Source organism: Typopeltis vanoorti, chromosome 20 (genome assembly GCF_054136105.1).
Source record: "Typopeltis vanoorti isolate ZY-2024b chromosome 20, IOZ_Tvanoo_1.0, whole genome shotgun sequence".
NCBI classification, from domain to species: Eukaryota; Metazoa; Arthropoda; class Arachnida; order Uropygi; family Thelyphonidae; genus Typopeltis; species Typopeltis vanoorti.
Genome location: NC_143568.1, coordinates 13697469 through 13711654, shown reverse-complemented (window position 1 = coordinate 13711654; position 14186 = coordinate 13697469). Strand labels below are relative to the sequence as shown.

General features: G+C 38.0%; 1 protein-coding gene across 2 annotated transcripts in view; it reads right to left on the bottom strand.

Annotated features, from left to right (window-relative positions):
• The window catches only part of Sec71 (ADP ribosylation factor guanine nucleotide exchange factor Sec71), a 581865-nt gene that overhangs the window by 263853 nt on the left and 303826 nt on the right, over positions 1-14186 (bottom strand). The gene's annotated exons all lie outside the window — the stretch shown is intronic.

Genomic DNA, 14186 nt, shown 5'->3' with positions numbered 1-14186 from the left:
AACAAATATTGGCCTGACCTCTGGTGAAAAAAAAAAAAAAAAAAAACCTTTACTACATCAACGCTAGAGTCCTATTAGTTTCCAATACTAACTGAAGGTTGCTTAAGTCCTAAAGTATGCTAGATACTAAGTATTAAGTAGGCTGAATATGTGCCATCCAAATTCTTGGAATTTTCATGCCACCATTATTGTTGATATTAGGGTGGTTAATCAGAATTTCGCAGGCTTCTTTAAATTTTCTTTAATACCAGGTTTTTGCATGGTGTAAAGAGCGATATACTTTCCCAATCAATTTGGTGAGGTGTTGAGAGCGTGATCTGAGAGGCCTGCTTCACCAAAATTGTTATATTAATGTGTCTTTTGTGTTCTTTTTTCCTTATAGGGATTGTAAGTCCAGTTTCATCAATATAAGGTAAGTTATAGGTGCAGTAGATGCAATAAACTCCAGGATATGCCAATGGGAGGAATGGATCCTTAGAGGAGTTGAATATGTTTTTTAATTTTGTAGATGGTTCAAAGGTGGCATTGAGATTATAATGGTGTAGGATTCTGTTGCTTTTTTCTGATAACCCTTTATGTATGGGATGGCTATGGTTTTACTGTAATCTAAATTCTTTTTTGATGATGTTTTATGAAGTACTTTATTAATAGCATTTTTGTTATAGCCATTATTTATAAATGTGTTGCTAATAATTTTTAATTCTTGTTTAAGAGCTTGCTGATTAGAACAAATTGTTGTAGCTCTGTTTTTAAGGGTGTTAACAACTCCATATTTTTGTGATGGGTGGTGGTATGATTTAGCATGCATGTATTGGCCAGTATGTCTCGGTTTGTGGCAGACCGTGAAGGATAGACTGCCTGAAGGAAGACGTGACCAGTGTATCCAGGAATGGGAGTGAGTTCTGATTTTCAATTTCAATAGTAAATTGTATGCGTTCATGTTGTTTGTTCAGGTGGCTAAGGAATGTGTCTAATGTTTGTTGCCCATGTGGCCAGATAACAAAAACATCGTCAATGTATCTAAGCCACACTGTAGGTTTTAGAGTGAAGGAATCAAGAGTACTTTGCTCAAAAGCTTCTATATAAAAGTTAGCAATTGGGGGGGGGGGGGGGGGATAGTGGTGAGCCCATGGCCGTAACTTCTTTTTGTAGGTAAAATTTATTTTGCCACATGAAGTAACTGGAATGTAGTACGTGGACAAAGAGGGCCGTAATGTCGGGTGCAAATTTGTTCTGTAGGAGAAGAATTGTGTCATTGATTGGGACATTTGTGAAAAGGGCAGAAATGTCGAAAATAACTAATAAATCATCTTTGCTAAGTGTTATGTTTTTCAATTTTGTTTATAAAGTATTGTGTTTTCTTTATATAGGAGGGGAAATGACCTACCAACTCCTCGTGTGTTGATGCTAATTTCTTGGCTAGGTGATCATTAGGACTATCTATTCCTTCAACTATTGGCCGAAGCGGCACGTTTAGGAATACCATATATTCTGGTAGAACAGGTATAATAGGGTATAAGTTTTTTTAACTGTGTCTGACAGCCAAGAAGTGACAGACTTAAGTAATTTCTCAGTTTTTTTCTTTATTCTGTTAGTTGGGTTATAGATTACAAGCTGATAGGTGCTGTTATCGGAGACTAGTTGATTCATCTGTTGGATGTATGCTGATCTGTCAAGGATGACAGTGGCATTACCTTTATCCGATTTTGTTATGATTATATCATGATTAGCTTTCAATGACTTGATTGCTACTAGTTCTGTTTTTGTAAGATTGCTATGCAAGGTTTTCTTATTATTCAGAACACTGCTGGTTTCTAATCGAATTTTATCGGCTATATTAATAGGAAAAGACCTAATGCTTCTTTCTATGTGGTATATAAAATCTAATTTATTAACAGTTTCAGGTGCTATTGCAAAGTTAAGGCCTTTATCAAGTAGTGCAAGTTGGCTGTTATTTGGCTAGATAAGTTGATCACATGACTCTTGCTTGCCAGTGGTTGGTCGCTCCTTGTCTCACTTGTTTGTTGTTCACTGTTGGAGTTGTTCGGAGAGGAGATCTCCTGATTGGTTGGATTTGTATGATTGGCAGTCACATTTCACCGTTGTTTCAAAATGTGAAATTTGGTCTCAAGTTTTTCTTTATTATTTTCTAGGATATATTTAGCCGAATTGTCAGTGATTCTTTCAAGCACATGTAGAATATCTGGATTTATATAACTCAATAGTTCAGATTGCAGTTTTGAAACCTGATTTTGAGTTACTGCTAGATTTTTGTGGGCTGTTTGGATTTGTTCTCTAAGTATTGCTTTCTCTGTGCGAGCATAGATACAAAGTGCTTTAGTGGACATAAATTTCTTTTTCGGCTTGATTAGGAATAAGATTACTGTCTCTGTATCTCTTTAAAAAGGCCAGCTGATTGATCAAAAGGGAAATACGTATCTTTAGCTTACTGTACAGATTGCAACGCTTGTGGGTATCATCTTCATGGATGATGAGAATACTTTCTTTTAGGCTTAGACGGTGATCAGCATACATTTTGGAAAATTATGGAGACAACTGCCATGTTTGAGTAAAACTTTAATTTGATATAAATCAAAATCAACATTAGACGTTTCGACCTTCATATCAAGGTCATCTTCTGGAGCATACACACTATATATACAGAGACACGAGAAACAAGCTGCACCACAATCTACATGGTTTGCTAAAGTTACTGACCAACCGTTACAACAATTATTGGCCTGACCTCTGGTGGAAAAAAAAAAAAAACTTTACTACATCAACGTAGAGTCCTATTATTATTATTATCTATTGGTTACAAAATTACATTGGGCTGGAGAGCAACATGTTTATATATATATATATATATATATATATTTATTAAAAACATGATTATAGATATAAATTTCAACCAATTGGTATGGAATAGTTTCCAATACTAGCTGAGGGTTGCTTAAAGTCCTAAAGTATGCTAGATACTAAGTATTAAGTAGGCTGAATATGTGCCATCCAGATTCTTGGAATTTTCATGCTGCTATTATTGTTGATATTAGGGTGGTTAATCAGAATTTCGGAGGCTTCTTTAAATTATCTTTCATATCAGGTTTTTGTATGGCGTGGTTTTTTTTTTTTTTCAACCAAGGTTAGGCCAATAATTTTTGTAACAGTTGGTCAGTAACTTTAGCAAACCATGTAGATTGTAGTGCAGCTTGTTTCTCTGTATATAGTGTATATGCTGCAGAAGATGACCTTGATATGAAGGTCGAAATGTCGAGTGTTGATTTTGGTTTATATTAAACTAAAGTTTTACTCAAACACGGTAGTTGTCTCCATAATTTTCCAAAATGTATTCTGATCACCGTGTAAGCCTGAAAGAAATGGAATGGATTGCCTTTGGAAGTGTTGTGAATGGAGAACCTGTGGAACAAGTAAAACATTTCAGCTACTTAGGTACGATTTTTACTGAAGATGGCAAATTAAATATAGAAATAAACAACAGAATCAGAAAAGCTGGTATGGTGGGAAGTCAATTGAATAAATTCATATGGAATAAGAGAGAAATTAGTCGGAACACTAAATTAGCTGTATACAAGACAGTGTTCAAACCAGTTTTAACTTATGGATCTGAGAGCTGGGTCAGAAGTAAAACACTTGACCAAAGACTAGAGACCGCAGATATGAGAGTCCTGAGAAAGATTAGAGGCGTGAACAGATGGCATCAATGGCAATATCATATTAAAAATGAGGATATTAGGAAAAAACTTGACATTGTCAGCATCCAGGAATGCGTTAGCAGAGCTAATCTCAGGTGGTATGGTCACTTAAATAGAATGGGAGAGGAAAGATTAGCAAAACAAGTGTTCTCTGCCAGGTTGGCAGCAAAACGACCCAGAGGAAGACCAAGATATAGGTGGATTGATACGGTACAAAGTGCCTTAGACGATAGAAATATAAGATCTGATAATGTTGGAGTCTTGACAAGCAACAGACTGATTTGGAGGAAAATTGTAGATAGGAAGTTAGTAATGATGTAAATTTTTCATGTAGTACTGTCATATCCTGTACACCCCTTGAGGGTACATGGCAGGAATTTGATGATGATGATGAGTGCAGGGTGTAAGAATGAATTCAGGAAAAGGTATAAAAGCTGGCATGGGTGATATATGCCCTCTCCCTCGATGAGTCACTGACCATGAATAATTAAGCAGGTTTGATTCGGAACTTTTAATGCTTAAAACTCAATGTTACTCTGATGTGTATATCATTAACCTCACTGTGTGAATTCTGTACAGTGTTGTGCAAACTATGTATATGACTGCTTGCATAACATGATGTGACTAATGATATGCCCGATTAAACTGCCAATCAAATAAATTTAAATTTATAAAAATAATGGCTAATGGAAACATTTGCGATTTTTTTTTGTTTATGTTAAATATCTTCCTGAAGATGTTGTCAGCCATAAAGACAGCAAAACATGTTGGAGCAACATTCAGTTTTAAGTAATAAAAGTTCTACAAGTCAAACCAGCTTAATTGTTCACAGTTAACTAAAGTAAACATAGTTAATTAAAAATGACTTACTAACTCCGTGGAGATTGCTCTTAATAATAATAATAATAATGAAATATGATCACTGAAACTTATGATTAATACACACACACAAATTTATACATAATAGTACAGACTGGAACCTCTGATGGGCAGGCAAAGTGCAATACACAGAATCTCCTTACATTCCTGAAGTGTGGCCTATTTCCACAAAAGAGATGCTGGCAAAATCAGCAAGTATTTCTGTAAAGACCTTCCTAGCCAGAGGAAATGCTAACTAGACCAACTGTAAGTTGCAGATGATATTTACTGCCCAGTGATATACCACCATGGCATACTGGAAGCCTGAAGTGACAAATGCAATGTTTAATCTCCAGAACAAAGTTTTGGGTTTTTGTCCCCCCAACCTTCTCTGTGAAGTGTGAGTTATACTCTTCAGTTTGATGCCAAACAGAAATCCACATCCTCCTCATTTTGAGAGTATATCAATTAATGGTAGTGCCAAAGGCTAGCTGCCAGTTAGTTCATGGATCCAAATCTATCAGTAACAAGTGAAGAGGTTGCTGACTCATCACTGACATAATCCCACTGCCATGTACTCTGCCAGATTGTGTATGGAGAGGAAGTCCAAGTAGTAGTATACAGGAGTCACAGTCAAGGCAGCACTATGGCATGGGGACTGATCATTCCCTGTATGGATGTCACGTCCAAGAGTTATCTCCTCTCATTACACATCCCTACTCCATCCTTCCATCTAACCACAAATTAATTTATGACAGATCTTACAAATAATGGCAGTGACACTGCAACAGAACTTGAAAAATTGATAGAATGTGATGGATTTAGTATTTTCAGGAAGGATGGAGTAGGCAAGTTTGGGGGAGGGGGATACTGCTGACAATAGCAGATGAATTGTAGTGAAGAAGAGTAAGAGCCAGTCCGGCATATGGTAGTTCTTTTGAGGCAATCTGATGTGAGGCTGACGCTAATAGGACAAAATATAAAACTGGTTGCTGCTATAAGCCAGGGATGATATGGAAGACATGCACAACAGATTAGTATAATGAGTGCAGGTTGAGTAGTTATGTGGGGCTTCAGAGACAGACTGGAAGATGCAAATATCACATGGCAGACAGGAAGGAAATGGAATTTATATGCATATTGAGAGATAATTACTTGAAGCAGCATGTGATGCAGGGTACAAGAGTGTTGGATCTGGTTATACGATTGGAAGACCTACCCATAACATTGAATCCAATTGAGGAGAGCAGTTATGTGGTCTGGACTTGGGAAGTACAGAAACATGTTTAAGAAATGAGAAGTACAGAAAGAAGTTTAAGAGATGACTTGAAGCAGTGTTATAGCATAAAAATCTGCAAAGGAAGGGTGGGGGGGGGGTGAAGGAGAGCAAAATAATTCCTCTGCACAAAGGAGGATCTAAGTCTGTAGTAGCAAATTATAGACCAATCAGTATCTTAAGAGTGTTGGTAAAAAAGAGAATTCAGGAATTGATGGTTAATAATATGATACTCTATGAGGGGGCAGCATGGCTTAAGTAATCCACTAACTTTTCATAACAGAGTGACAGCTGAGTTGGATAAAGGGAATTGCTACACAATGATACTGCTGGATTATGCAAGGGCATTTCAAAGGATACCACATGGAACTCTTTTAAATAAACTATAACAAATGGGAATGGATATGAAACTGGTGATATTGATAAAAGAGTGAATAATGGATAGATACCCAAAAAGGAAGTTACAGTGGTGCCTCGCAATTCGACAGCTGAATTTTGCAGGCCAGCGCACGCACGTGCATGGAATTGTGCAATGTCGTTTGATATTTGTCATTTCTTGTTGGGGTGTATTGGTGATCATGTTGTTTGTGCTAATTTTCAATTCTGCATTTTTCAGAAAGTAAAAATATTGTGCATTAGCAATTATTAATTTTTTTAGTGAAATTTAAAAATGGGTCCAAAGAGAAGTGAACACGGGAATAATTCAGGAAAGAAGCACACTTGGTTGAGCATAGAGAAGAAGAAAGAAATTGTAGATAAAGTGCAAAAAGGTAGAACAATTGCAGATGTAGCTCAAGAGTATGGTGTTCCTAGGTCAACTGTGGCAAGAGCTTAAGGAAATTACAACGTACAATAGAATATACATTAAAATAAATTTTAATACACTTCCAATATTTCGGCAACGTCACGTTGCCATTTTCACAGGAACTTAGAAACAAGACAAGTGCATGCAAGCACAATACACAGTAAATGAGGACGAAGCAGGAAGCTATTCTTTCTCCTAAAAGTCCTGATGGTGCCCCATAGGCGGGCAATGTAGGTATTCTTGGCCATTTGGGCTGAAGGCCTTCTGATGTAGGTTTCCCAAATTTTGGGCAGTCTCGTGTAACCAAATTTGTTGAGGTTTGGATTATTTCTTAGGGCTGAGGCTGATTCCATGAATAGCCTTTCATATTTGAATTTACTACAGTGTATTATCATGGCTTTCTTCCACCATATTCTATGGCAGGTATCCAGAGCATGGTCTGCAAGACTAGAGCAGCTATATTGGTGAAACCGGATGTAGTCCTTGTGTTCTGAAATTCTGATATTAGCTGTCCTGCCTGTTTAGCCAAAGTAGGACAGCTTACAGCTGCAAGGGACCTGGTATACACCAGGTAGGTCTGGGGGGGGGGGGGGAGGTTGGCCTTTAGTGAAGTGGATAAGGGATGCCAATTTTCTATATGGTCTGTAACAAGAAGTCAAGTCATGTTTCCTTAGGATTTTTGTAATTTTTTCCAAGGTGCCTCGGATATAGGAATGGTGATGGATTTAGAGGAATCCTAGTTGTGAAGGGTAGGAGGGGGGGGGGGTATTGGTTTCCGTATTTTTTGGATTTTTTTGGGGGGATAGCCATTGGCTGAGAAGGTGTTGAGAATGTGGTTTAGTTCTGCGGTTAGGGCATTGTCATTTGAACAGATAAGTTTAGCCCTGTTGTGTAGTGTCTTAATGACTCCATATTGTTTTGAGGGGGGGGGGGGGATTGTTGGTGGATGTATCTGCCTGTGTGGGTGGGTTTTCTATAAACTGAGAAAACCAAGGTTCCATCAGGCTGGCAGGTGACTATTGTGTCTAAGAAGGGAAGGCAATTGTTTTTTTGTTTATTACAAAAATACATAAAGAAAATGTGCCATTTCGTCCCATAGTGGATGGCATTGATTCCCCCACATACAAACTAGCTAAACATTTGGCCAAAGCTCTCACACGCTATACTGGCAACAAACCTCAAACACACTGACTTAATGGTCAGTTTTGATGTCTCCTCCTTATTCACAAATGTCCTACTCAAAGAATCCTTAGAGCTAATCCAAGCTAAATTTCTTCCCGATATCACAGCCCTATTTCAGTTTACAATGAACTCAGGCTATTTAGTTTGCAAGGAAAATTTTACAAACAGAGGGGACAGCCATGGGTTTGCCACTCTCCCCACCCTTGGCCAACTTTTTTTATCGAGACTTTTGAAGAGAAAGCCTTAAACTCTGCCCCACAAAAACCAACTATATGGCTTCGCTATGTTGATGATGTGTTCGCTATTTAGCCACATGGCTCTGATGCACTCCTCTCCTTCCTAACACACTTAAACAACCAACACTCCAGAATCAAGTTCACCCTGGAAGAACAAAAAAACAATTGCCTTCCCTTCTTAGACACATTAGTCACCCGCCAGCCTGATGGAACCTTGGTTTTCTCAGTTTATAGAAAACCCACCCACACAGGCCAATACATTCACCAACAATACCCCCCCCACACACACACACAACAATATGGAGTCATTAAGACACTACACAACAGGGCTAAACTTATCTGTTCAAATGACAATGCCCTAACCACAGAACTAAACCACATTCTCAACACTTTCTCAGCCAATGGCTATCCCCCCCCCAAAAAAAATCCAAAAAATATTGAAACCAATAAACCACAACCCCGCCCCCCTTCACAACTAGGATTCCTCTAAATCCATCACCATTCCCTATATCTGAGGCACCTTGGAAAAAATTACAAAAATCCTAAAGAAATATGACTTCACTTCTTGTTACAAACCATATAGAAAATTGGCATCCCTTAACTGCTCCACTAAAGGACCCCCCCCCCCGAGACTTACCTGGTGTACACTAGGTCCCTTGCAGCTGTAAGCTGTCCTACTTTGTCCAAACAGGCAGGACAGCTAATATCAGAATTTCAGAACACAAGGACTACATCCAGTTTCACCAATATAGTCGCTTTTGTCTTGCAGACCATGCTCTGGATAGCCGCCATAGAATACGGTGGAAGGAAGCCACAATAATACACCGTAGTAAATTCAAATACGAAAGGCTATTCATGGACTCAGCCTCAGCCCTAAGAAACAATCCAAACCTCAACAAATTTGGTTGCATGAGACTGCCCCAAATTTGGGAAACTACATCAGAAGACCTTCAGCCCAAACAGCCAAGAATACCTACATTGCTCGCTAGGGGGCACCATCAGGGCTTTTAGGAGAAAGAATAGCTTCCTGCTTTGTCCTCATTTACTGTGTATTGTGCTTGTTCATGTGTCTTGTTTCTAAGTTCCTGTGAAAATGGCAACGTGACATTGCCGAAATATTGGAAGTGTATTAAAATTTAATAATAATATTTTTGGTTTACAGATCAAGTGTTGATCAATTTTATTAACTTAGCCAACTAGTTTCGCCACACTTTAACTGTTGGCATCTTCAGGGCACTTACATAATGGCTGAAACAATCTCACAATTATGTGTAACTATAAAACTGACACGAATAACTGTAAAAAACTGACTAGAATAATTACAAATAAAATCGTATCGAACGTGCATGAAACACGTATCGCGTGTACAAGATTAGCTAGCTGTTGCTAAGAAACTTTCTGTAGTTTGTATTAAAGTTCATTTCTTTTGTTTTTAGGGATTTGATTAGGGTTTTCCAATTAGGTTTTTTGGAAAACCCTAATCAAATCCCTAAAAACAAAAGAAATGAACTTTAGTACAAACTACAGAAAGTTCCTTAGCACAGCTAGCTAATCTTGTAAACACGATATGTGTTTCACACACGTTCGATACTATTTTATTTTTAATTATTCTAGTCAGTTTTTTACAGTTATTCGTGTCAGTTTTATAGTCACACATAATTGTGAGATTGTTTCAGCCTATATGTAAGTGCCCTGAAGACGCCAACAGTTAAAGTGTGGAGAAACTAGTTGGGTAAGTTAATAAAAGTGATCAACACTTGATCTATAAACAAAAAATATTATTATTAATTCTCATGATCAAGAAAATAAATCTTCATTATGTATTAAAATTTATTTTAATATATATTCTATTGTGGATTGTCATTTCCTTAAGCTATTTAATAAGCATGTATAACCCTTTCCACGAGAATTTTTGGCAACAGAGAGAGAAGATTATGGGTACTAGGATGTTTGCTGGTGCAATGAAGATTTCTGATAAGAATAGATCTTCAATCAATAAAGGGATGGAAAAGCTGCTTATCACCTGGATTAGAGAAAGACAGATGAAAGGAGATCCAATAACTCAGGCAATGATTTGTGAGAAGGCTAGGTTAATTTTTGAAGAACTGCAGAAGAAAACTCCAGGATGTACCTCAGATCAAACTGAGGAATTCAAAGCAAGTCGAGGCTGGTTTCACAGATTCCAAAGTAGAACAGGCATCCATAGTGTTCTCAGACAGGAAAAAACTGCTAGTGCAGATAAAGAAGCTGCAGAAAAGCTTGTGAAAAAATTTGAAGATTAAATTTGAAGATTTAATCAAGAAAGAAGATTACCTGCTATAGCAAATTTTTAATGGAAACGAAACTGGGTTATTTTGGAAGTGCTTGCCAAATCGAACTTACATCATGCAAAAAGTGAAGTTCCCAGGACATAAGCCTATGAAAGACAAGCTTACTTTGTTATTGGCAGCAAATGCAAGCGGAGACTTTAAACCAAAGCCACTTCTGGTCTACCACTCAGAAAATTCTCGATCTTAGGGAAGAAAATCATTAAGTCCAAACTACCAGTGATGTGGAAATCTAATGCAAAAGCATGGGTAGACCAAGTTTTCAAAGATTGAATTTTTGAGGTGTTTACCCCGAGTGTGAAGAAGTTCCTCACTGACAACAATTTGCCTTTGAAAGCACTGCTGATCCTTGACAATGCTAGTGCCCACCCTCAAGACTTAGAGGACATTCTTGAAATTGACTTCATCAAAGTCCAGTTCTTGCCTCCAAACACGACGTCACTGATCCAACCCATGGATCAATAAGTGATTGCGTGTTTTAAAAAAACTTTACCCCAAGGCTTTGTTCTCACGGCTTTTTGACGACTCACTCTCCTGATAAGACACTAAAGTACTTCTGGAAGACTGAATTCAACATTCTCCACACCATTTCCTTTAAAACTGCTGGAATGGAGTGACACAGAGAACCCTTCATGCATCGTGGAAGAAACTCTTCCTAATTTTTCTCAGGATGACAACAGTGCAGACAAGCAGCTGGAGAATCAGAAGAAGCTGCAGCCATGCAAGAGATCATTTTGATGGCAGAGAATCTCAACATAGAAGAGTTTGATGAGGCTGATGTAGAAGAGCTTGTGGAGGATCACAATGACGAATTGACCGTGGGAGAACTCAGAGCACTCAGTGAACAGCAAACAAAGGAGAGAGAGAGAAAGAGGAATTTCACCTGAAGAAGAGGATGGCAGGGAAAAAGGGCCAATGCCAACAGCTGCCATTAAAGAAGTTTTATTCCATTGGGAGAAGGTGCAGCTTGTTTGTTTGTAACATCACCCCAACACTGCTGATGTGAGTAGAATGACAGATTGTTCAACAACACCATCATGCATCACTTCAAAACCATCTTGAAAAAGAGGGAGAGACAGTCCACCCTTGAACCGTTCCTCATTCCTGTTCAAGCAAAGAGGAGACGAGAAGAGGTAGAGCAGGATAAAGAAGACTCCCTTCCAACATCTAAAGCTCAATAGATTGTATGTATTGTGTATACAATAGTGTATTTTGTAATTTAGTGTGTTATAAAATAGTAAAATACATAAAGTAAAGTAAATAATATGGTGTATTTCTCTCCCACTCCCACATTAGGGGAGTGGGATGGCAGTCTGACAATGAATTAAATCTATTCTTCATAGACTTATATGGGAAATATTGTCCCACAATTTGACAGTTTTGCAAATCAACTAGTGTGATGGATTAGTGTCGAATTGCGAGGCACCACTGTATGTGGAGAAAAAGAATCAAGAAGAAAACAGATGATTAGTGGTGTGCTGCAAGGCCCTGTGCTTGGACCACTGCTGTTTCATTTGTAAAGAAATGATATAGGAAATAATTTGAAGGGAGATATTCAGTAGTTTGCTAATGATGCAAAGTTGGGTAGAAATGATTTAGAGGGTGATGTAGACAGCTTGCAGGATGATTTAAATAGGCTGACATTTTATATAATGGATGTCAATTTAATGCAGAAAAGTATAAAGTTATGCATTTTGGGATAAAAATATTATAAGCCATATACTACATTGAGGGAAATGTACTCTAGAAAGCTCATGATGCCAGGGATTTGGGGATAGTAATAGACAGAGAGTTGAAGTTTAGAGGTACTGCTAAAGTAGCCAGGGTAGCTCACAACAGGATTACCTGGTTAGTGAGGAACACACTAGCAAGCAAAGATAAGGGTATGAGATTGAGGCCAATAGGACGAAATATGTTCCTGCTATAGGCCGGGGGGGGGGGGGGGGGGGTGCAGGAATAACGTGGAAGATATACATCAGCAGATTAGTTCAATGAGTGCAAGTCAAGTAATTATTAAAAGGGACTTTAACCTCAGAAACATACATGGCAAGAAAGAAATGGAATTTATAATCCTACTGAGAGATAATTTTTTTCACGCAGAATGTGATGGATGGGACTCGGGGTACAAAATGTTGATTCTAGTTATAGGATCAGAAGACCTTTCTATAACTAAGGTGGCTATTGCCTCCAATTGGGGAAAGTGATCATGTGGCAAGACTTGGGAGGTAGCAAAATGTGGAAACTCCAATTAAGAAGGGGTATATGTTACGTGAAGAGGACAGTGATTATGGTGCACTTAGGAGGCAGCTTGATGCAGTACCATGGCATAAAGATCTGCAGGGGACGGATGTTCACAGTGCATGGGGGATATTCAGGGGGGGTATCTGTAGATAGCAATATCACACTATATGCCCAAGGTTAGGAGAATAACTATATACCCAAGGTTAGGAGAGTTAAATCTGGAGAGTTAGATGAGTAGTATCATTAAGCATAAGTTGGAAAAAAAAATGCTGTGGAGGGTATATAAGGAGAAAGGTGACCAGCTAACTTATGAACAGCAGAAGGATTAGACAAGAAAGGCAACCAGCATGGTAAGGATGGCAAAATCAGATTATGGGCAGAGATTAGCCAAACAGCAAAAGGAAATCCCAAAGAGTTTTTCTGTTATGTGGCAAGTAAGAAGAGGAATGACCATGAAAGAATAATTTTAATGAGTGCAGATGGTATAGAGGTAATGGGGACAGTCAAATTGTTGAGATAATAAGTAATCATTTTGCAAGGATATATCATCCAAGTGAAGATACTGTTATGACAGAGGTGACAGGGACTGATGTGAGAATGGAGGATAAAGAATTGGTACTTAGTATACTGCAGAATCTGAATGCAAATACAGCTGTGGAACTGAATGGGATATTGGCTCATGTTTTCAGAGGGGAATGGCAATGCCATTGACTATGCTTTGGCCAATCCCCAATAGTGGAAGTAGGGCAAAATAATTCCTTTGTATAAAGGAGAATCTAACTCTGTAGTGGCAAATTATAGACCAATTAATATCTCAGGAGTGGTTATAAAAGTACTGGAAAAGTTGTTTAAAAAGAGAATTCATGAATGGGTGAATAATAATATCATACTCTATGAGGGGCAGAATGGCTATGTGAAGGGTTAGCCATGCCTTAGTAATCTATTGTACTGATGTTTTATAATAGAGTGACAGCTGAGATGGATAAAAGAAATGGCTACACTATGATACTGCTGGATTTCGCAAAGGTATTTGACAGGATACCACATGGAACTGTTACACAAACTGCAACAAATTGGGTTGGATATGAACATGGTGATATGGATAAAAATGATAGTTACTACCAGACAGTAGTATATGGAGTAGTAGAGCCTAGGAGAAAGCAAGTGACTAATGGTGTGCTACAATGCTCTATGCTGTGACCACTGCTGTTTCATTTGTACGTAAATGATATCAGAAATAATTCGAAGGAAGACATTCACAGTTGTTTGCTAATGATGCAAAATTGGATAGGGTAATAGTTAATCAATTAATGTAGAGAGTTTGCAGAATGATTTAAATAGGCTAACAGTATGGACAAAACATAATGAATGCCAATTCAATGTGGAAAAGTGTAAAGTTATGCATTTTGGAATAAAAAGATTACAAGCCGTATACCATATTGAGGGAAATGTACTCCAGGAAATTGAAGCCAGGGATTTATGGGTAGTAGTAGATAGGGAGTTGAAGTTGAGAAGGTATATTGCTAAAGTGGTCAGGATAGCTGAAAA